The following is a 23693-nucleotide window of genomic DNA, read 5'->3' as shown; positions in this document are numbered from 1 at the left end:
TAGTAACATCAGCAATGCTCATTACTAAACTAGTCGTAGGTAACGGGACCTCTTGACCATCCTTCATCATTGTAGCATTATACTGATACGACACAACTTTATCAGATGTATAATTCAAATGTTATGTTGGACAAAATTTCATAATCCTAAAAGAAACACATGTGAAAATACAAAACATTATAGGTCACTTTGGACCAAAACTTGAATTTGAAAAATGTCCAACTTCAAGTGCCCATAACTTTCTCATTAAAAATCCAAATGATGGAAAATTTAAGTCCAAATTGATCATCTTGAAACGATATACAACTTTGATGTTGGAGGGTTTTCCATTTGAGGCTTGCATCATTGAAACAGAAGGGCTTGAAGTTGGTCACTTTTGGGAAATTTTTTCAAAGGAAACCTAGACATGTTTTGTACCTCAAACTTCAAGGCCAGTTTTCACAAATTTCCAAAAGCTTTCCAACCATTACTCACACCACCATGTTTGGATTTTCCATGTGTGATTTTCGAAGAGATGAACATTTATGACCAATTATGAAATTCACTTTATAATTTCATGCACAAGCCAATGCAACTCAGAATGCACGTCCATTTCAACTCATTGTGATATCAGCTTGCATTTCCACTCAATCTTGGGCCTCACATGCGCCTGTACAGGCCCATGCATGGAGGACCTAATGATCATGCACACGAATATTTCCTCACTTGGCATCAGGTTCAGCTATAAATACATGCTCCTCCTAATTCAAATCTCAACCTTATGGTGATTTGAAGCTCTGCTGAAATCAAAACCCAACCATACTCAAAGGAATTTCCATTTTCATTTTTCAAATTCAAACTTGAATTTCAACTTCCTTGGTTGATCTTCAAGTTCCAATTCCTAAGCCTTGCATCATCATCATCTCCTGATCAAAGTGGAAGCAAGAATTTGAGCAGATCGTGTTGTTTAAAGCTGCACTTCAAAGGTTTATCATCTAACTGTTTTGATCTAAATCTTGCTCCATGATGTGAATTCTTGCATTTGAACTGTTTTCTGAAGTCCTCGAGCAAGAGGCAGGGCAGTGGTGGTCTTGATTTCATGATTTGAATCATTTCAATTTGCATACCTTGATTTTCAAGCTCAGATTTCTCATTCAATAGAGATCTTGAGGGAAATCCAAGGTTACAGGGGTGATGTAGATCACCCTAGCTTCATTTTGGTATCACGTTTGTTTATTTTTCATTGAGGTTCGAAAACCTGTGCATGGTGGCCGGAAGTTGTTTGCTGGCCGGAGAAGATGGTGGTTTCCACCACCATCCCCACGTGGATGCCTTGTGTCCATCAGATCTTGTGGAAACGTTCTAATCTCAGCCATGCGTTTTGTTGACTTATTTTAAATGCTTATGTTTCGCGCTTGACTCAAGACCATGGTACTCCAGCGCTTCTGAGCCATTGGATGACGCCACGTCAATTAATGAATTCAATCCTGCGCTCCTTGTTTTTTCCTATTTTCTATTTTCTATTTTATTTTCTTTTAATTCCTTTTTATTTCATAAATTCATAACTATTTTATTTGAAGTCATAAAAATATGAGACCAATGGCAAAAAATTTCTTGAAAATCTAGTTTCATAATCTGATTTTTAATTATTTTTGTGACTTCATCTAATATTTTTTGTGAATTATTTTGTTTTTAATAGTTTTTAATTCATTTTAAATACTTTTTGATATCTACAAATTCCAAAAATATTTTCTTAACACATGTGGATCATGACAAGAATATGAAAAATAGTCTCAATAATTTCTTAATTGATTTGAGATTTATTTGAGATTTTAATTCATTTGTGTTATATTTTATTGTTTTTAATTGGTTTTAAATAGTTTCTGTTTTCAAAAATTGTTGAGGAAACTTGTCAAGCTTGGTTTGACCATGTTAGACCTATGATGATTCAATTGGACTTGTTAAAGTTGATTTGAATTGAATTTGAGTTTTGACCATATTTTGTCCATTTTAATTTTGCATTTATTTTAATTCCAAAAATACCAATTTTTTTTTTGACTTGTTGACTTCTAATCTTCATTTCTCTTCTGTTTTACATTGGTTGATGATGATTTGATTCACATTTGATCATTGTGCTTTGATTATGTCATTTGAATTATCCTTTTGTTCTTTCCATTTCATTTCATCTTCATCTCACTTCTTCTTTTTATTTTGTCCAATGAGTTAATGATTTGTGGTTACTCTTGACATATGAGAGGCTTAACCTTCTTTGATCCAAATCAAACTCAACTTGATCAAAGATCAAGTGAGTTGCTTTGTGTCCAAGATAGGTTGCTTCTTGGTCAAGCAAAAAACCTAAAATCCATACAAGGCTTTCCTTCTTTTCTTTTGGCATGGCAAGTTGTAGGAGCTTGGCTTACTAGTCATGATCTCTAACTTCTGTTTATTTGCCTATAGTTTTATTGACCGACCTCAGATAGGTGTGACTACTACGTTAGTCCACTTACGATTTCTTAACATAACGCTAAATTGTCTTATGACACGCTAACATAACCATTAACAACTAATTTTAAATTCAAGCATTTAGTTTCTTGCAATTTACTTTAATGTACTTTATTTCCAACTCATTTATTCATATTGCTTTTGATTTTGCTCACTTGAGCTCATATTTTATGCTTATGCCATTTTCCTTTTGCTCATTTGAGCTCATTATTGTATATAAATATATTGTTGCTTTGTGTTTGATTTGTCTTTGTTTATGTGAACCCAATGCAAAAAGGAGAAAGGACTTAGAATTAGGACCTTACCTATGCTTAAAGGGAGTTCAAGAGCAACTAGGCCTCATGCCTTTAGAATGCTAAACTTGTTAAAGAGCAACTAGGCCTCTCATGCCTTTAGAATGCTAAATCTTAAAGTTGACATCAAAGGACCCCTAATCTAAACTCATTCTTTGTCCATTCCTCTTATTGTATTGTGAACTTTTTGATTGTTTGTTCTTGTGTGATAGGGATTCCATCTTGAGATAGTAAGAAGGACCATTGTCATGAGTAGCCAAGTTATGAGAGACAAGCCAAATGGAGATCCTAGGAGCTTGAATGTATATTTGTTTTGATTGCTTGTTGCTTGCTAAGTCCAAAGGAGAGGAGCATCTTGAATCATCTTTATGATCTCAAGAAAAGGAACTCCAAGGGTTTTATCTCTTCTCTCATCTTTGTATGCTTTTGGACTAGCCCTTCTCTTCTTCTCCTCATTCTAACCCAAGCCAAACTCATTTTGTGCAAACATTGACATTGTTTTCAAACTAGAAACCTAGGCCTTATGCCTTTGATTTTTCAAACTCTTTTCATTAATACTTATTGTGAATGAATCTTAAGTCAACTTTGACTTCATTTTGTGAATACTTTTAACTTGTAAATACAACTCACTTCAAGTTTGTTTTTTTTGGTTTCAATGGCCACCTTTGTTAAGAACTTTTTTCATAAACATTAGTCATAAGTTTGAGTTATCATAGTGGTTGATGTAAACCTCACCTTATCCTTAGTGATTGGACTATAAGTCTTCCATACTTATTATAGGGTTAACCCCTCACTAGTATGTTGAAGCTCTCCTCACATGGTGGATTGTTAGGTTAGGTTGAGTTTTCTCCCTTTGATAACAAAAGACCTTAAGGATTTTGATAAAATCAATTCACCAATATCTTTTGAGATTTTTACCCCAAACTACGAGGTTTTGATCCTACCTTTGTGATGGTACGTAGGCAATGAGTTTATCCATTCAAACAACAAATTTGTAAATATGTATATTCTCTTCTCATCCCTCCAATCTTGTTTGCACAAATATTTTCACAAATACCAACCTACAACACACATTTGCAAAAAGGGCTCCCTTAGAGTATTAAGGATGTTTTGGATGCTTAAAACCTTCCCATTTCATAACCAACCCCCTTACCCAGATCTCTGACATTTTTATTAGTTTTGATTTGATAAAACTTCTTACTTGGTTTTTGTTCGCTTTCTAACCTTTCCTTTGGATAAATAGAAGTGCGGTGATGACTCGAATTGTATGCTTACTTTTGATTTAGTCAATAAATCTAAAGGTAATGAATACCCCACTACAGTATTCCAAACACTCTATCAATGAAACAATCATATACTTAACACATATCAATCTAGGACTTTATAGTCGGTCCTGCAAGATCTTCTATAAGAAGGCTAGAGATTGTCACGAGAAACAGCTAGAAAGATCTTTTGGGGAGAAATTATGAAGAGCGCATGTTTTATTTCTAGGGTGGTTAGACCAGAATGCATTCCTTATAAGGATGATATATGTGGAATGAGGACTCCACTAGACAACTTCCCTATCCTCACTCAGATTGATCCTCTAGAGGCTCTTCATTACTATCTGGAAAACTGTTAGAAGGATGGAATTAATCCATTGGTGGATCCCTTCAATCTGCCTGAAACATAACCGAATGTTCATGGGAAGAGGAAGAAGGAATTGAGAGGAGAATGATCTTCTAGACCTCATAAGAAGAAGAAAGTTGTTATCCTTCTAGATGAATATGAGGTGCCTCTTAGTGAGTTTCAGAAAGCAATGCTTCTAAAGGATACATCTGAAGTTGTCCAACACTCTTCAAAAGCTTTTGACATTGCTTCTAGTAAGCTTCCTGAAGCTAGCACTCCGTATACTTTTGATTTTGTGGTTTCCAAAAGGATCTTACCAATTCAACCTCCTCCTACTTCTCAACCCATTCCTGTCATTTCTAAAACCTCTGAACCTATTTTACTTCCACTACCTCCTAATTCACTCATTATAGAATCCATTATAGAAACTCCTCCAGTTTATGAAACCTTGTCACATCAACAAAAACATCATCATATACCATCACCACCATCTCATTCTCAGTTACAAACTACACTCACTCTAACACCATTTGTTTCTGCTCCCCAAATAGAAAATCTAAATATGTCTGAAGGCACTCTTGAAGGTATGTTCAACTACGAACCTAAACCAGTCTTATCTGATCTTGAATCACCTCTTATCACTATCCCTCAATTTCCATCAGCTTTTGGTCCTGGCCTTGATGAAACAAAAATTGACCTCACTGTTAGCTATCCCAAACCACTCAAACCCTCTCCCAACATTGGTAAGATTCTGAGGAAGTTTGAATCCGAATCTAGAAGTCGTCTGCATGAAGCAATGACAATCAGTCATTCTTCATCAAATCCAGATGAAAGTGATTCTACTTGGTAAGCTTACAAAAGATGGGTTAATTCCAAGATCTCTAGGCTAAAGAATTTCCGATATAAAGTTTCTGAAAGAAACTTCCATTCTTGATTTATTCATTTAATGGAAATCTGGAAGTTATGAAACTCCTAGTTATGTCTTCCCGCTCCAGAGGTCAAGGAAGTTACTCAAGAAGCGGTGGAAGAGGTAGTCGTTCAGGAAGCTGGAATTGATTTTGGACATCATGATTATGTAATAGAAGAAACTGATGCTCAAATTGCCATTTATAAGACTCAACAAGTTGAAGCTTTTGTTTCTCAACCATCTGCTGGAACTTCATTGGAGATCTTCCCCCCTTTCTTATGTTTTTTACACCTTTAAACAGTTGTTGATGTAAGGTAGTGTTTGTTTGAGCATCTTGAAAGGACGGAGAGGACTTTCCCCTCTGTAACTCATCTTGTCCCAGTCTGCTGGATCTTTGAAGACGTTCAACTTAAAAGGAGCTTCGAAACAACATGTCATAATATGACCATGAGATGGCTTGCCCCAATGTTATAACACTGCACTGGTCTTCCCCTGATTATCCAATTCTCGGAATGGTAGAATTCTGATTGACTGTCGTTTGGAGGGTCGGACTCATTGAGCTCTTTGTGGTAGCTTGCCTTAGTATGAGTATTGAAGCAATTTTATCTTGACTAACCGACTCTTAGGGTGATTGACTCGGATTGGCTGATACTTTAAGTGATTTTCCTTTGAATGGAATTCTTTCTCCTGATCAAGTTCCTCAATTGGCTGCATATTGTTGGGATTCCCTTGATGCTAAATGTTGGCTTTCAGATAAAATTGTTCATTAAAAATGGTAATTTTAGTATAGTTCTTATGCAAAATTTTGAAATTAAAATTTATTGATATCAACTTTGTGAAATATTGTGAACGAGTCAATGATAGGAACATAATATTGATCTAGCCATTCACAGTGTGCAAGGTGGTGTGATAAACACAAATGATCATCAAAGGTTGTTTGGAGTCAGGTTAACACAACATTGTTATAGTATGCTTTCAAATTAAACCCTGCCTTATTTAGGTCTTTTAAGGGTTGTAGAGTGGCCTGGTTCACGACTTTTAAAACAAAGGATATAAGGCTCAAAACTTAATTTTAACCCACCCTTTATTCTTGACGTTCTCTAGTCCTAACATTCAATTAATTCAGCATACCCGTTTAAATCTCAAGAGTTTGTTAGTGTTAGGGTAAAGACGAGGATTTAAGATAATATTTTCTTAAAAAGATAGTCATCTTATTTTGTTTTTCCTTTGTTTTTTATTGAGGATTTCGATAACCTCTTTTGATTGATCTCTATCCCTTATTTTTCCAAGACTGCTTCTTTGAAGCTTTTGGTCCGTCGGGATGCCCTAATTTTGCCTAAGTCTTCTTTTTTGGTGTTCGACTTAGTGGGCTCTCTTTTTTTGGAAACATTTTCACATAAATTCAATATTTTGGTGAAGAGGTTATGACTTCCATATTATTGGTCATTTAGAAACAACCACTATAATTCTCTTGGATTTTTCACAACTTCTTCTACACTTTAAGATATGCGAAAAGTGTGTGGTTGATCCTCAAGTGGGATGTTCCTCTTGCAATTTGAATGAAAAGTATTATTATTGAACAAAACTACCTTGACCCTGGTTAAGATTTAGGGTTTTTAATCTTGAAAGAAACACCAACTTCTAGGCTCAAAATGGTTGAGTAGGGATTAACTCCTTATCTCTCCAGTGTTTGGGGATTTGAAAAAATACCTTACATCATTAGCAAAGTTTTAATTACAAGTATACCATCAACAATTATGGGTATTTCGTTTTCATCATTCTCCCTCTAATCATTGGTTAAACAACAGTTGATTAAGATAAGTGAAATTGGAGATTTTTTTTCTTCATAAAATGAAAAATGAGTGAATACGACATGATTGATTCAGAAGATGCATAATCATTTCATTAATATTACCATTTAAGAAAACAACAATGCTTAAAAGAAAATAAATATCCAACATGCAAAGAAATTACAAATGGAATGCTGAAATAACCAAATGATTTCTAGCGTTAAGGAATTGAACTTCCCTGTCTGATCCACCAACTTTATGGAATTAACATCTCAAGCTTGATTCATGCTTCACTCTCCATGTTGTGGAGGAGGGTTGTTTCTAACATTCGGGCCCACATCTTTGAAAGATAAATCTAACTGTCGACCAACTCTCGCACTATATGCTTCAAAGCATAACAACATTCTAAATCATATACAGGAGCACCCTTATGTAAAGGACAATGAGAATTCAGATTTTACCATGGAGGTATAGGATCAATTGGAGGTCCCTGAGGCCTTGTAACCACTAGTCCTTTTTGCAGCAAGGAAGGATAGAGCTCAATACATATCATGGAGAATGGATTGAAGGTGACCATATTCCATTGTCTTTTATTCTTATTTGGAGTGTTTTGACGAGGAGCTTGAACTATTGGCTGCTAATAAGATGGTGCTGCAGGAGCTTGTTGATATGTGGGAGCAACCTGAGCATGCTGATAGACTGGTGCAGGTTGTTGAATGAAGGTCGGTGATGCGGATGCCTCATACGGTTGCTGAGCAAACTGCACAGGGTATACTTGTTGTTGCTAGGAATACTATTGTTGTTGTTTCCTTCTTGAGTGGTCTCTTCTTTGATCACCAGACATAACATTTTATTCACATTCTTTCTTCTTTTGGAATCCTCTAGAAAATTTCTTTGTATTGTTGGAGGTTTCGGCACCATTCACGATCTTGTCGTTCTTCATACCAAGCTCAATCCTGGTACCCACAACAACACAATCAGAGAAGCCTAGAGATACACTTCCCAACATTTTCTCATAGAAGGCAGGTTTCACCAAGTCTATGAATAGTTCAACAAGATCTTTCTCTACAAGAGGAGGTTCAACCTGAGAGGCTAGCTCCCTCCATCTTTACACGTACTCCTTAAAAGACTCTTTGTCTTTTTGGGACATGTTATGTAGTTTCCCACTATCTGGTACCATGTCCATATTATATTTGTAGTGTTTGATGAAGGCGTTAGATAAATCCTGAAAGCTCTGAACTCTTCTTTGGTTAAGACTCAAGTGCCATTTGGAAGATGCATCACATGGTATGTACTAGAAACATTGTATCGTTAACTTATCTCTTCAACATGTGTGGCCATCTTGTGGTATACATTATGAGATGGCTCTTGGGGAAAGAGTGGCCCTTATATTTGTCAAAATCTGGTGTTTTGAACTTCGCAGGGATCACCAGACTAGACACTAGACACATTTCTTTGGCAGCATTCCCAAAGACTTGATCTCCTTCCATGGCTCGCAATGTTTTCTAAAGAGCTTGGAAACTTTTCTTTCACGCCCCAAACTCGTCATCATCTCCAATTGAAGATTCAGGGGTATGGTATATCTGATGATAGTCCTTGAATTGTGGTGGTACCCTTGTATGGACATTTGGTGGCGCAACAACATGGACGATAGGGTGTGCTTATGTGAAGAGTAGTAAAGGTACCACATGCTGAGTTGATTTCAAAACACCAGGGGCTTCAAAAGGAAGTGAGTTGTCGTGAGGAAGCCCAAATATAGGACATGTAGAAGGCACATTTTGTGAAATTTGGGGAACGAAGGAAGAGATATGATATATCTAAAATAACTATCACTTGAGGAGCTTCAAGCTTGGTGGTCAAGTCTCGGAGAATCTCCATCATTTGGCTCATATTTTTTATCAGTCACCATTTTCACTATGTTTTCATCACTGATTCGACAAGAAACAAAGAATTCTAGAATACTTTTTGCACATTATGTCACCTTTTAAGTCAGTTTTCATTTTTGTAAGTTATTTAAGCATTTTATTAATTTTTAGTTTTATTTCATATTTTCGGGATTTTATGCTTTGGTTGTCTGTGTTTATTCCCTTCAGGTCCAATTAGAAGATCCAATAGACTCAATGAAATAAAGTTGAGGGTTCCGGCGTTCAAGGAAATGAGATTTCTCAGTACAGGAGGCCTGACACGGCCACCCGTGTCAGGATAAAGGCAAAATAAGGCAAGAGATGTCCAAGACAGGGGCCTGACATGGACAACCGAGTCTGCCCACCTGGGATGAAGTTGAAGATGAGGATCAAGGCAGGGGCCTGACACGGGCCGTGTCAGCCTAGGCGTAAAATGTTCTAATTTTTGGGCTTTTTACCCAGGCTTGAGCAACAAGGACGTTATGGGGATTTCCATCTAATGCCAAGGGATTTTCATTATTTTAGGAGAGTTTCTACAAAAGAAGAAAGATACTTTTGGAAGGAGGAGAAAACAGAGCACAACGAATTGTCAGACGATCGATAATTACAGAGATCAAGGAATTCAGAGAGCGGAAGGTTTTCATGAGTGGAAGCAATTGAAGATCCATGTCATCCAATTACTTGTAATGTGTATTTTTTTATCTTGAATCTGTTTTGAACAATATGAGTAGATAAACCCCCTAATGTTATAGGGGTGTCCCTAATTTAGATATATGATGAATTTGATTTTACGATTGCATTGATAATATTGTTTTTCATAATTACGGTAATCTTTTGATGTGTTTAATGCTTTCACTTTCGGATCAATTGAGATTGTTGTATGGTTATCAATTAGGCTGGACTGCCATTGGTAAGGTTTTCATAAGATTACTCTGCAATAGATATCACCTAGGACCAGAGATACCCTGTATGAACCAGAGGATTCTTGATATAATAAGGCTTAATTTCACCGATAATTTCCTATGGACATAGAAATTAGGGTTGAATGATTAACGGTTTTCTCACCAAGGACTTGGGAGAAAGTACCCTTGAGAACTAGTAGTAATTGATATTTGTTGATGCAATAGTGACTCAAAGTTGTTACAAGGACAAATTATACACCTACCCTGGCATGTCCGTTTTATCCTGAAACCCTTATTTTTACAGTGTTTATTTTATTTGCCTTTATTTTTATAAATCTGAATCTAAAACCTCAAAACACTAGTTTTTATTTAATTGAATGATTATTTGAACTCGACATTAACGTGCAGTCCTTAAGATCAACATTCAGGGAATTTTCCCTTTATTACTATAAAAGGCAAAATAGCACACTTGCTATTTTTTTGATCAAGTTTTTGGCGCCGTTGTTGGGGACTGCCAAAATATAGAGTTTAATTTTAGTTCAATTAAAATTTTGTTACTCTGCAATAAAATTATTTTTCTTTTATTTATATAATTTCATTCACTAATCTGTGTATGCAGGAGATCCCTCAGCTGAATTTCTTTTTTGATACAGAAATCAAGAGAACCCTTCACCAGAGACTCAGAAACGCTAGATTTAATTCCAAAGAATAAGTTACCTCTGATCACTCAGATTCAGAAGAAAAAAAACTATGACTGAAATTTCTCCAGTTCCACCTCCCCCACCGCCGGAAAGACTCTTGGGTGATTATGGGAGTGAAAATGCGTCGGGTGGTAGATTGACCATTGTCAACCAACCAGTGAATGTGACTAATTTTCAACTGCATCCTAGCACAATCAATCAACTTGAAAGAAAACCTTTCGCCGGAAAGGTTAATGAAGATGCAAACAAGCACTTGCAGAGATTCCTGACCATGAGTATTACTTTGAAAATTGATGGTCATACTGATGAAGCAAAGAAATTAAGAATGTTCTCATTCACTTTAGCTGAAGAGGAGGAAGAGTGGTTCTACTCTCTTCCAGCTGGCAACATTACATCATGGGAAGAGATGGAAACGACTTTCTTAAATGAGTATTTTTCAGCATCGGTATTTCTGAGAAAAATGTATGAAATCTTGAACTTCAAGCAGAAGGAGGGTGAGTCTTTGGGAGATGCCTACAAAAGATTCAAAAGGGTCCTTGTAATTTGCCCAAATCATAATATGGATTAGACTAAACAGATGCAGATATTTGTTAATGCGCTTAAAATAAAGACAAAACAGTTGATTGACACAGTAGCCGGTGGCTCAACAAATTTCCCAACAGTCACCGGTATTAAAAATTACATTAAAGTGATAGCTGCAAATGAGCATTTGGAATTGTATGATAGGTGTATGAGAAAACCTGAGGGGGTTATTGATCTGAAGCTGGAAACTAATAAAACCCGGTTGGAAGATATAGTAGCTACTGAAGTGGAAAAGAAATTGAAAGCTATGAACATAGGTACCCAACAGGTAGCTCAAGTTCAACTTGCTCAGACCATCACTTGTGAAATCTATAATGGACCTCACCATATTGTGTATTGATTTTCCACCCTTCAACAAATTGAAGAAATAAAATTTTCAAAGAAGAATAATCCCTACTCCAACACTTACAATCCAGGTTGGAAGAATCATCCTAACTTATCCTGGAAAGATCAGAGAGGGAATGTTCCACAACAGGGTCAAGGTCAATACCAGAATCAATATCAACAACAACAGCAAGAATAAGCTCCAAAGAAAGAAGGGGTTGGTAGATTGCCATTGAAAACATGACCACTCACAATATGCAATTCCAAGAAGAGAGTAGAAACAATCATAAAATCTACCTCTTAATTTGGATTTGTTTTCTCTTGTCTCCTTCTTCTACATCTCTTTTTTTTTATCAATTAGATGGTTTGTGTCCATCTTGTTCATGACGTGTGGATTGGTGCTTGATTAAATTTCATCATTTCAAATCTACCTTCTAATTTATCATGGATCATTTAAGGTACTTTGGATTGATGCATAAGTTTATCCTAAGTGTCATGAAGTGTTGATTGATGTAATGGACCACTCTCCTAGCCTTTGTGCTTGATCAATCCTCTTTTTTTCTTTTTTGTGGCATAACTTTAGGAGAATCATTTACATATGATTTATCTAGAATGTATTAACACAAATAATATTATTGACTGGCCTCAGATAGTTGTGACTTCTACATAAGTCCAATTACGATTTCTTAACATAGCGCTAAATTTATCCCGAATCTGAAAATAAGTCATTTTCATAAGTGAGATTGTAAGTCTCATACTCCCCATGGTATTGTATGGAAATATTGTTTCCTTTTCACCTAAGAGAGCTATTGGTATACTTGTTGATTTTATCCAAGTTGGATCCTTATCATGGTGATATATAGGTCCATATTTTCATTCTTGTGGGAGAATAATTGAGTGTTCTCCAAAATATGACAAATTGTCTTTCTATTCTTTGATCACTAACACGACAAACTAATATTTTATTTCATTAAATTTACTTTAATGTCATTTATATTTTTTTTCATTTATTTATTTCTATTTACTGTATGCTTTTATTTTAACATTTCATATTGTAGTGGTAAATTCATGATCATTAAGCTATGGGTAAACTTAACGTCAATAAAACAAGAGTCGCCACCACGCTTTTATTGTTTCCAAAGGAAAAGGTAAAATTACGAACAAAACTCAAAGATAAGAAGTTTTCAAATCAAAACTAATAAAATGCCAAAGATTACAAGTAAGGGGGTTGGTTACACAGAGGGAAGGTGTTAGCACCCAAAGTGTCCTAGGTACTCCTAGGGAGCCCTTTTTAATGTGTGCATGTGTTTTAGTATGAAAGATGTTTGCAATAAATAGAGTGTGAGGATGAGAAAAGAATTCATTAATTATATTTTTTGTGTTTGACAAGACCTTCGGACTTGTGCCTACGTACCAACATAAAATGAAGGATCAAAACCTCGTAGTTCGTGGTATCAATTTCAAAGTGAGTGAATTGCTTTTAACAAAAAATTTAGTTTTAAAGAGGCAAAAAGAGGCCTAAAAGAGTTTGAATGAGTGTTATTTCTTTTTGTCTTTTGAAATTTTAAGTCAATATGGTTAGATTCATTTACAAGTTTGATTTAGGAAATAGTTTAAAAAATGCAATGGCATAAGGCCAAAGTTTCTAATTTTCAATAAAGTCTAAGTTTTGAAATCACAAACAAAGAAGGTTTTGAAAAGGGGGAGAGATTTGAAACTTAATAAATGGGAGGAGATGAAGAGACTAATCCTAAGCAGAAATTTAAAATTTAAGAGTTGAAAAGATCTGTCCAATGGGATGCAATCCAATAGACAAGAATGTCATATAGAAACCCATTTTTCCTTAGGACTTTAAATCAAGCAATACCAATAAGCAATTAGAAAAATTAAGAGCAAGGCATCAAATAAAGATAGCCACATCCAAGCTAGCAACTTCACAGTCTTCTTCATAATCTTTCCTTATATCAGATGACCTACTCCTTTATTGGTTCATAATAAGGCATTAGACACAGGTTCAAAGCAACATTTGCATCAAGACAATGTAGCAGATGAACTCAAATGGATCTCAATACTTGCATAAAATGGAAGCTCAATTCACAAACTTGTTTTTTAGAAATGTTGGCATTGGCCAAGTCCTTTTGCATAGAGAATGTTGCCTAATTCTAAGTCCAAAGCTTAGATCAAATCCAACAGTCCACACAAATATTTTTTAGGGTTTTTTGTTGTTTATTAAGTATTTTAGGGTCCTAAGACCACAAACAAAAACAAGGTACACAAACAAATATATACAAACACAATATATGGCTCAAGTGAGCAAAGTGAAAATGGCATTAACATAAACAAGTTAAATGATATGTTAAATGACAAACGAAATGGTAAATGACTTGAATTTGAATTGCATAAAGTAAATGACTTGTAATTAAAAGGTTAGTCAAATGTTAGTTGATTAGATGTTAGTGGAATTTTGATTTTCAATTGTTTAAGTCATTCTTTGGAGAACACTCAACCCTCTATTCACAAGCATGGATCCTTGAACCAAGATATCTTTCAACGGAAGGAAAAAAGGCCAAGTCTCCACACAATACCATGAAAGGGGGGAGACTTACAATCTCACTTACTAGAATGATATGCCTTTGAGTCAAAATTTAGCGCCATGTTAAGCAATCGTAATTGGACTTATGTAGAAGTCACAACTATCTGAGGTCGGGAAATAAATTTTATGGTGTTAATGCATGTTAGAGATATGGTATAAGGGACCATACTCCTAAAATATACCACACACAAAAAGAAAATGATGAAAGGATGGACCTAATCTCATCCATACTTGTATTGGTTCATCTAACATAAGTTATTGATGAACCAATTAGCCTTAGGATATTGAGATGTCATTGGTCCATGAGAGAGATGGAAATGAATGAGATTGAAGATGAAGAGGGAGGGGAAATGAATGGGATTGAAGATGAAGAGGGAGGGGAAATGAGACAAACATAAATTGGTCATGGGAGGAATTTTATCAAATTAAAATCATTCATTCATTTTGGGATATGAAATATACATTTCATCAATCCCCTAAATCCAATTATCCTTAGGATATTGAGATGTCATTGGTCAATCGTAGAACTTAAGACAACCAAAAATCAACAAGAGTGGTGGATAATTGAGGGAGCATCGAAGAGATGAAAAATCTGAAAATTCACCTTCAATGGAGATTCAGATTGGCTCGACCTTGCTTCCAATTATGCTTGGGCTTGCTTCAGATTCTTGATGGAAGAGAAATAGATCAAGGAAAGGGATGGACTCTTGGAGTTTCAATCTCAAAACAGATGAAGAATTGAAACTCGGTTTTCAAAGAAAATCCTCAAGTTTATCCTTCAACGGTGAGGGTTTATGGTTGCAGGTTCAAAGCTTGGGCATGAGGTCTCTAATTCTGAGCATGAAGGGTCTTATTTATAGCCAATGTGATTGATATTTGCACACTTCCAATTTTGGCAAAATTTCCAATTCTCCCTTGCATGGATGCATGGACGTGCACTAGGCCCATGAGATGATGTGTTATGATCCAAAATCCAATGTACAATATGTTGAAATCATGTTATAAGCTCATGTGAATGTGTGTGAAAATTGGAATTTGAAATTATCCAAATAGTGCTTTCACTAATACCCATGCGCAAGTCCCTCATACTTTGTCCAAATGAGATGATTTAGAACATTTTGGAAAGTAGGGACCAAGGGGAACAAATTTCATGCTGAATAAGTTTTAATTTGAAGCTTGGATCGTGATGAATTTTGAGGTGGAAGTTTAGGAAATCAAACATATTTGAAAATTTTCAAAGTCCCAAGTCAAATGTTCACTTCTTCCACCTTGACTAACTTTTTCTATGGACTTCAAATGAGAAACGTTCCTTCATAAAAGTTATAGATCTTTCAAACCTCTTCAATTTGGTCATAAATTTGACCTCATTTGTATTTGAAATGAAGGAGTTATTCATTTTAGAAGTTGAGGAAAATCACTTGTTCAATGGTATTGGTCCAAAATGACCTATAATCTTTCACCACGAAAAATGATATTACAAGCAAAACTAGCTCTTGACTTAAACATGAAAGTTGTTTGGAATGTCATATGACAAAAATTGTAGGAGATAGGGTCTAGGGAAACCCAGTTTTGACCAATTGACTTTCTCTGGTCAACCACCATGAACCAACTTGCTAGCTTGACATTCTATTGACTTTGGCGACTCATGGAGGATCATATATGCATAAGATGATGTAATTTGAAGTATACCTTGAAATATTTTATCAATTGTTGAAGAAAATTATTGAAGAAGTCACACAAGATACCCAGATGAATTAGAGTTTCCAAGGAAAACCAACTCCAAACTCTTGATGATTTCTTGACCAAAATTATATGTAAAGATCATGAGGATCCATATATGATACTTAGAGCCAATGTAAACTAATTCTTGATTTAGATCCTTGCATTGAAGGTCTCAAACCCTTATATGAGCTTGATAGAGCATAGGTGAGCATGTATACTACCTACAAAAGCAACAAACTATATATTGACATATTTTTGGTATTTTGGTTAGTAAATAAAAGAAAAATTAGGTATGATACAATCAAAATGTGCTTGGTGATCTCTCCTAATGCAAACCCAATGAATGAGGGGTGAGGAGGATGCCAAGTTGTGATCCCAATGCTAATTCATATGATGAGATATCATGAGGGATCTTAGGGTCAAAATTGGGTTCTTACAGCTGCCCCTTTTTAAGGACGTTCTAGCTGAGGAGATGAAGGTTAAAATCTTCGTATTGACTCAGTAGAATGGACTTAAATAACAATAATAGAAACAAATTTTGGTCCCTAAGAGACCTCATGATGCATATGATATGAATGTTAAAAATAATCTCTGTGAGGAAAATGTGGCCACAAAGGAAAAGAATCCGGAGAGACTGAAAATCCGCAGGAGCATAATGTATACCATAAGGGAAACTCACTGGGAAGATAGAGACTTTGAGGGATAAAAATTTATGCGTAGGCCAGCCTACGACTTAAAACTGCTAGGGGACATGAGGGATTCCATGAAAATAAATCAACGGAAAGACTCAGCCGGGGAAAAGAAGGAAATCTGCAGGGGACACAAGTATATTAGAACAAAGTTGAAATGCCTGAACCAAGCAGGGGGCAACGATTTCACTGAGGAAATACGCACTCAAACTCGACTGGGGAAGAAATGAACTTCAACACGAGAGTATCAGAAGTATATTATCTACTACCGGTTACTGGGTAAGGAGATAACAAAATCTGTCAGAGAGGATATTCGTTACCAGTTAGGGTAAACATATCAAGGATGACTCACCGAGGGAAACCAGGAGGTGTATTCATTACCAGTTACTGGGTAAGAATAACCTATTGGGGAAAATCCAAAATAGGATTTACAACTACCGGTTACTGGGTAGAAGACCAAAGAAAGAGAATATCCATCACTGATTAAAGTGAACATATCAATGATAGACTCAAAAGGAAGAATATTTGTCATCAGTTAAGATGAACATATCAAGGATAGATTGCCGGAAAAAGTAGGAATTACATCTATCAGTTATTGGATAGAATACCAAAAAGAGAATATCTGTCATCAATTAGGATGAACATACCAAGGATAAACTCTGAGGGGAGAAATAGGAATTATATCTATCAGTTACTAGATAGAATACCAAAAGAAAATATCCGTCATCGGTTAGGATGAACATATCAAGGATAGACTCCGCAAGGGGAAACAGGATTTACAACTACCGGCTACTGGGCAGAAGACCAAAAAGAGGAGGAAACTCGTCATCGGTTAGGATGAACATATCAAGGATTAACCGTTTAGGGAAGGAGATAGGGATTACAACTACCTTTTTACTGGTTATAATATCAAAACGAGAATATCTATCATCGGTTAAGATGAACATATCAAGAATAAACTCAAAAATGAAAGAAAATATGTCATCATTTAAGATGAACATATCAAGGATAGAGTTTCTGGGGAAACGTGAAAATGGATCCACTGGGGAGAATAAAGGAAATAGATTACTTTTACCGGGTATTGGACAAGAGTAGAATACTCGCAAATCGAGAAGAATATTACCAGTTACTGGGTAATAGACTCTCAGGGGACCCAAAAGCATCTATCTAGGCAAGATCTAGAAAGAAAAGGTCAATCAAAGACTCAACCCAATGAGGATATAACTCAGGGGGAGTGGTTCCATCCAGATAATCAACTGGGGAGGAAGTTGAAATAATAATCATCCATGAGGAAATAACTCAGTGGGGAATGAGAAAGGTTAAATTATTTCTGCTTAAGGGGCTGATACTCTACAATTGAAAGAGGACAGACACACCAAATCTGCGCGGGAGGGAAAGGATACCACCATAGCAGAGGATCAGAGAAATAATGAATCACAAATTGTAATAATGGAATAATGAAATCTATTAATGTATATGTATATGTATATATGATGATTATGCTGACAAAACAATCACAAAGGATACAAACGTCACCAGTCTGAATCCTCAATACAACACTCAACCAATCTCAACAGGAGGGAATCAACTGGAGAAAGAGAGGTAAAGGATGAACGCAAATTATCCATCTCAAAGGCGCAACCCTGGCTGGGGAAAAGGAAAAGATCTTCTAAGGATCTGCATTATCAACTCTGCGGGGAATTTTAGGTCAACACCATATAAAATGGGAGATAATCTTACAGAGGATCAGACATACTTTTCTAGAATCAGTGTCGAATGAAATCCGCTGGCAACTTGAGGGGAAACACAATCTTGTGCTGGATCTATGCAAACTGCTAAGAAAATGCACCTACAAATCAAGGGAGGTAATTACAAACTCAGTTGGGGAAACCAACAAAACTCGGCTGGAGATGCTGAAATGCTGTTGGGGAGGAAACAGAGATCACGCCAACTGCTTGGGGAAAACAGATATTCTTCGCATTTTAGGGCTCACATGTTCTCAGGCCGCTGTTGATATTCCTTAAATGAAATTGATTGCTCTTAAAAAGTAATTGCTTTTATTATTTAAGAAAACATGTTTTTGATTTTTAAAATTCAATTAAAAAATGATCATCATAAAATTTAATTCTATTTTGATGAATAAATAAGAGTAGAAATAATTGGATAAAAATCTCACCTTTATTTAATAGAATGGTAGTCTGTAAATGACAAGACTCCATAGATCTTTACAAAAGTTGAAAAATGGTAATTTTCATGGACAAGGGCTACATTGAATACAACGATCACTAATCCTTCTACCATCCGTGATATCTATTGTGCTCTTGGCTTCGATTGAGGATGGAGAATCAGAATCCAATGACGCGCTCAAGAATATCTTCAAGACTGAAGATCAACAAGATACAGTTACTTGCCATAACCCCTAGTTTTTGCATAAATTGCCCCAAGGTGGGGTACTCAATTTATCGGGATAATTTTCTATTTTATGTCTCTAACTTTTTCCTAGATCGCCCTTTCGGGTTTCAATCCACCGAGACGCTCATTTTTGCCTAAGTCGCCCTTTCGGGTTTTTAACTTAGCGAGTTATTCTTTTCTTTTTAGGCAAAGTATTTGTTGACTGCATCGGCATTCACGGGACATGTGAACTCTTCACCATCCATAGTTGTAAGAATCAAATCACCCCCTGAAAAGGCTCTCTTAACAACATATGGGCCTTCATAATTAGGAGTCCATTTTCCCCTAGCATCTAGTTTAAAGGATAAACTCTTCTTGAGCACAAGGTCACCTTCTCTGAATACACGAGGTCTGAACTTCTTATCAAATGCTTTCTTCATTCTTTGCTGATATAACTGACCATGGCACATGGCAGTCATCCTCTTCTCTTCGATTAAATTCAATTGGTCATACCTGGTCTGACACCATTCAGCTTCTGTCAACTTGGCTTCCATCAAAACATGTAGTGACGGGATCTCAACCTCTATTGGGAGCACATCTTCCATGCAATAAACAAGTGAGAAAGGAGTTTCCCATGTTGAAGTGTGGATGGATGTACGATACCCATGCAAAGCAAATGGGAGCATCTCATGCCAATCCTTGTACGTTACAACCATTTTTTGGATGATCTTCTTAATGTTCTTGTTTGCAGCTTCAACAGCCCCATTCATCTTGGGTCTGTAAGGAGAAGAATTATGATGTGCAATCTGGAAGTCTTTACAAAGAGCTTCAACCATATTATTGTGCAAGTTAGATCCATTATCAGTAATGATCTTACTTGGCAAACCATATCGACATATAATCCGATTCTTGATAAACCTCACAACAACTTGCTTGGTTACATTCGCATACTATGCCGCTTCAACCCACTTTGTGAAGTAGTCAATAGTCATTAAAATGAAACGATGTACGTTCGAAGCTTTGGGCTCAATCATGCTAATCATATCAATTTCTCACATAGAGAAAGGACATGTAGAGGAAATGACATTTAACAGTGTCGGAGGAACATGAATCTTATCTACATAAATTTGACACTTATGGCATTTCTTTACAAACTTGCAACAGTCAGATTCCATTGTCAGCCAATAGTAACCTGCTCTTAACATCTTCTTTGCCATATCATGTCCATTGGAATGAGTACCAAAGGAACCTTCATGGACTTTGGTCATCAACAAGTCTGCTTCGTGTCTATCCACACATTTGAGCAAAACCATATTGAAGTTTCTTTTGTAAAGTACATCACCATTCAGGTAGAAGTTTCCATCTAATCTTCTCAAGGTCTTCTTATCTTTCAAAGATGCCCCAGGTGGGTAAACCTGACTTTGGAGAAAACATTTAATATCAAAATACCACAGCTTTTCATCTTTGATCTCTTCAACAACAAACACATGAGATGGCCTATCAAGATGCATCACAGTCAAATTGGGAACTTCATTCCAAAACTTCACCACAATCATTGAAGCCAACTTTGCAAGAGCGTCTGCCATCCGGTTTTCATCTCGAGGGATATGATGAATCTCAACCTTTGTAAATAAAGTTGAAATTCGCCTCGCATAATCTCTATATAGTATCAAACCGGGTTGATTTATCTCCCATACACCTTTGATTTGATTTACAACCAAATTTGAATCTCCATAGACGTCAAGATATTTGATTATGAGATCAATGGCCTCTTCAAGCCCCATAATGCAAGCTTCATACTCAGCCATGTTGTTTGTACACTTGAAAGTCAATCTAGATGTAAACGAAAAATGAGTGCCTTGAGGAGTAATAATCACTACCCCAATGCCATTACCATACTGATTAACAACTCCATCAAATAGCATGCCCCAATGGGAACCAGGTTCTGACCCTTCTTCAAGCAATGGTTCATCACAATCTTTCATTTTCAGGTACACGACTTCTTCATTAGGAAAACCATACTGTACTGACTAATAATCTTCAATTGGTTGGTGAGCCAAATAGTCATCCAAGACACTAACTTTGAGAGATTTTTGAGATCGATATTCAATATCATACTCTGACAACAACATTTACCAACGGGTAATCCTCCCAGTTAAAGCATGCTTCTAAAAAATGTACTTGATTGGATCCATTTTGGATATCAACCGAGTAGTATGATTCAACATATTTTGGCGCAGACGCTTAGTAGCCCAAGCCAATGCATAACAAGTCTTCTCAAGCATAGAATACCGAGTCTCACAGTCGGTGAATTTCTTACTGAGGTAGTAAATTGCATATTCTTTCTTTCCAGTTTCGTCATGCTGACCTAGAACACAACCCATACTTTCATCAAGAACAATAAAATACATGATCAATGGTCTTCCTTCAACAGGCGGAGACAGAATCAAAGGTTCAAGCAGATATTCTTTGATACTATCAAAAGCTTTATGGCAATCCTTGGTCCAATCACAAGATTGATCTTTCCGAAGAAGCTTGAATATAGGTGCACATGTGGCAGTCATGTGCGAATTGAATCTTGAAATATAATTCAAGCGGCCGAGAAAACCTCTGACTTACTTCTTAGTTTTGGGCGCATGCATCTCTTTTATGGCTTTGACCTTGGCAGGATCAACTTCAATACCCTTCTTGCTGATAATAAAGCCCAACAACTTACTAGAACGAACACCAAATGTACACTTATTGGGATTCAAGTGGAGTTTGTACTTCATCAAATGCTGGAATAACTTCAACAAATGCTCAACATGCTCTTCTTCATCACTCGATTTTACAATCATATCATCAACATAGACTTCGATCTCTTTATGCATCATAGCATGAAAAAGAGTGGTCATAACTCTCTAGTGTGTTGCACCAGTATTCTTTAAACCGAAAGGCATCACTCTATAACAGAATGTTCCCTAGGGTGTAATGAATTTAGTCTTATCCATATCTTCGGGTGCCATCTTGATCTGATTATAACCGCAAAATCCGTCCATAAACGAAAAGACTTTAAATGTAGTTGTATTGTCTACTAGCATATTAATGTGTGGCAAAGGAAAATCATCTTTTGGACTAGCTTTATTCAAATCTCTATAATTGACACACATGTAGACTTTTCCATCCTTCTTCGGAACAGGCACAATATTGGCCGCCCACTACGGATACTCAGCAGTAACAAGGAAGCCAACATCAATTTGCTTCTGCACTTCTTCTTTGATTTTCACTGCCATATCAGGATGAGTTCTTCTCAACTTCTGCTTGACTGGCCGACATTCTGGATTCAATGGCAATCTATGCTCCACAATCTCAGAATCCAAACCAGGCATGTCTTGATAGGACCAAGCAAAAACATCTGAATAATCTCAAAGAAGATTAATCAACCCCTTCTTAACCTCTGGACACAGTTGAGACACAATCTTGACTTCCTTCACATCATCTTCGGAACCCAAGTTGACTAACTCAATCTACTCTTTGAATGGCTAAATGGTTTTTTTTCCTCATGCTCAAGTAGACGAGACAATTCATCAGACACTTCTTCATCACTTTCTTCCTCAACCTCAAACACAGGGAACTCAAAGTTTGAAGGAGTAGGATCATTGTATTCAATGGGTTTAGAAACCAACCTGCATAATTATTTGATATTTTGTTTTTAGAGAGGTGAATTGTGACCAAATATTATGCAGATGGACAATATTTATTTATTTAATTATGTTTTTTGTGATTACCATTTTCTGAAAAGCAAAAAATGAAAATAAAAACATCATAAATATGGATGAATAGAATTGCATTTTATTGATGATAAATTTGAAATATGCCCAACAATTTTCACTTCTCCCTTAGGCATAGGAGAAGGATTTTTCTTAAAATAATGAAAAATAAATTACTTAGAGCGATGGATAATAATAATAGGAACATCAACAACGATCCAATTGTTGCAAGCCTTTCCATGAGTCACAAAATTGGTGCAGTCTTCTTCTTCATCACCCTTCATCACAATAGTTGAGTGTTGTTCATTACCATGGATGAACCCTTCGCTACGGAAACTAGGTTGCATACCTTCATCTTTGACATAAGACGACCCTCGTTGAAATCCCAATTCGGCTCTGTTCTTGTTCTCGGCGACCTCTACCATACGGCCCCATTGATCTGAATTGCCATCTTCGATAATTTTTTGAGTGTCTTTGAAAGAGGACATGGATGCCCCAGTTTTCTTCACTTCAGCAATAGATAGAGCTTGGAACGGAGTTCCAACCTCCTCCTCAGCTTCATGTATCCATGGCCTTCCCAACAGGAAGCTATAGGATGGGTGGATGTCCATTACTTGAAAAGTAATTTGGAAATCACTCGGACCTATCTTCACTGGAAGGTCCACTTCTCCTATAACAGTCTTGCGAGAACTATCAAAAGCTTTGACGATCACGCCATTGTACCTCATAGGGGCACCTTGATACGATAACCTTGACAGAGTTGACTTGGGCAGTACATTTAACGAAGAACCGATATTGGCTAACACATTTGACAATGCATCCTCCTTTCAATTCATCGATATATGTAGTGCTAGATTGTGATTTCTACCCTTCTCGGGGAGCTCTTCATCACAAAAGCTCAGATTGTTGCAGGAAGTGATGTTATCCACAATTTGGTCAAATTGATCTACAGTTACATCATGCTCTACATAGGCTTGCTCCAACACTCTTTATAATGCTTCTCTGTGCACTTCAGAATTCATAGGCAGAGACAACACTGAAATCTTTGAAGGAGTTT

Source organism: Lathyrus oleraceus, chromosome 5 (genome assembly GCF_024323335.1).
Source record: "Lathyrus oleraceus cultivar Zhongwan6 chromosome 5, CAAS_Psat_ZW6_1.0, whole genome shotgun sequence".
Taxonomy (NCBI): Eukaryota; Viridiplantae; Streptophyta; class Magnoliopsida; order Fabales; family Fabaceae; genus Lathyrus; species Lathyrus oleraceus.
The sequence above is the reverse complement of the archived record's forward strand: the minus strand, read 5'-3'. Positions refer to the sequence as shown.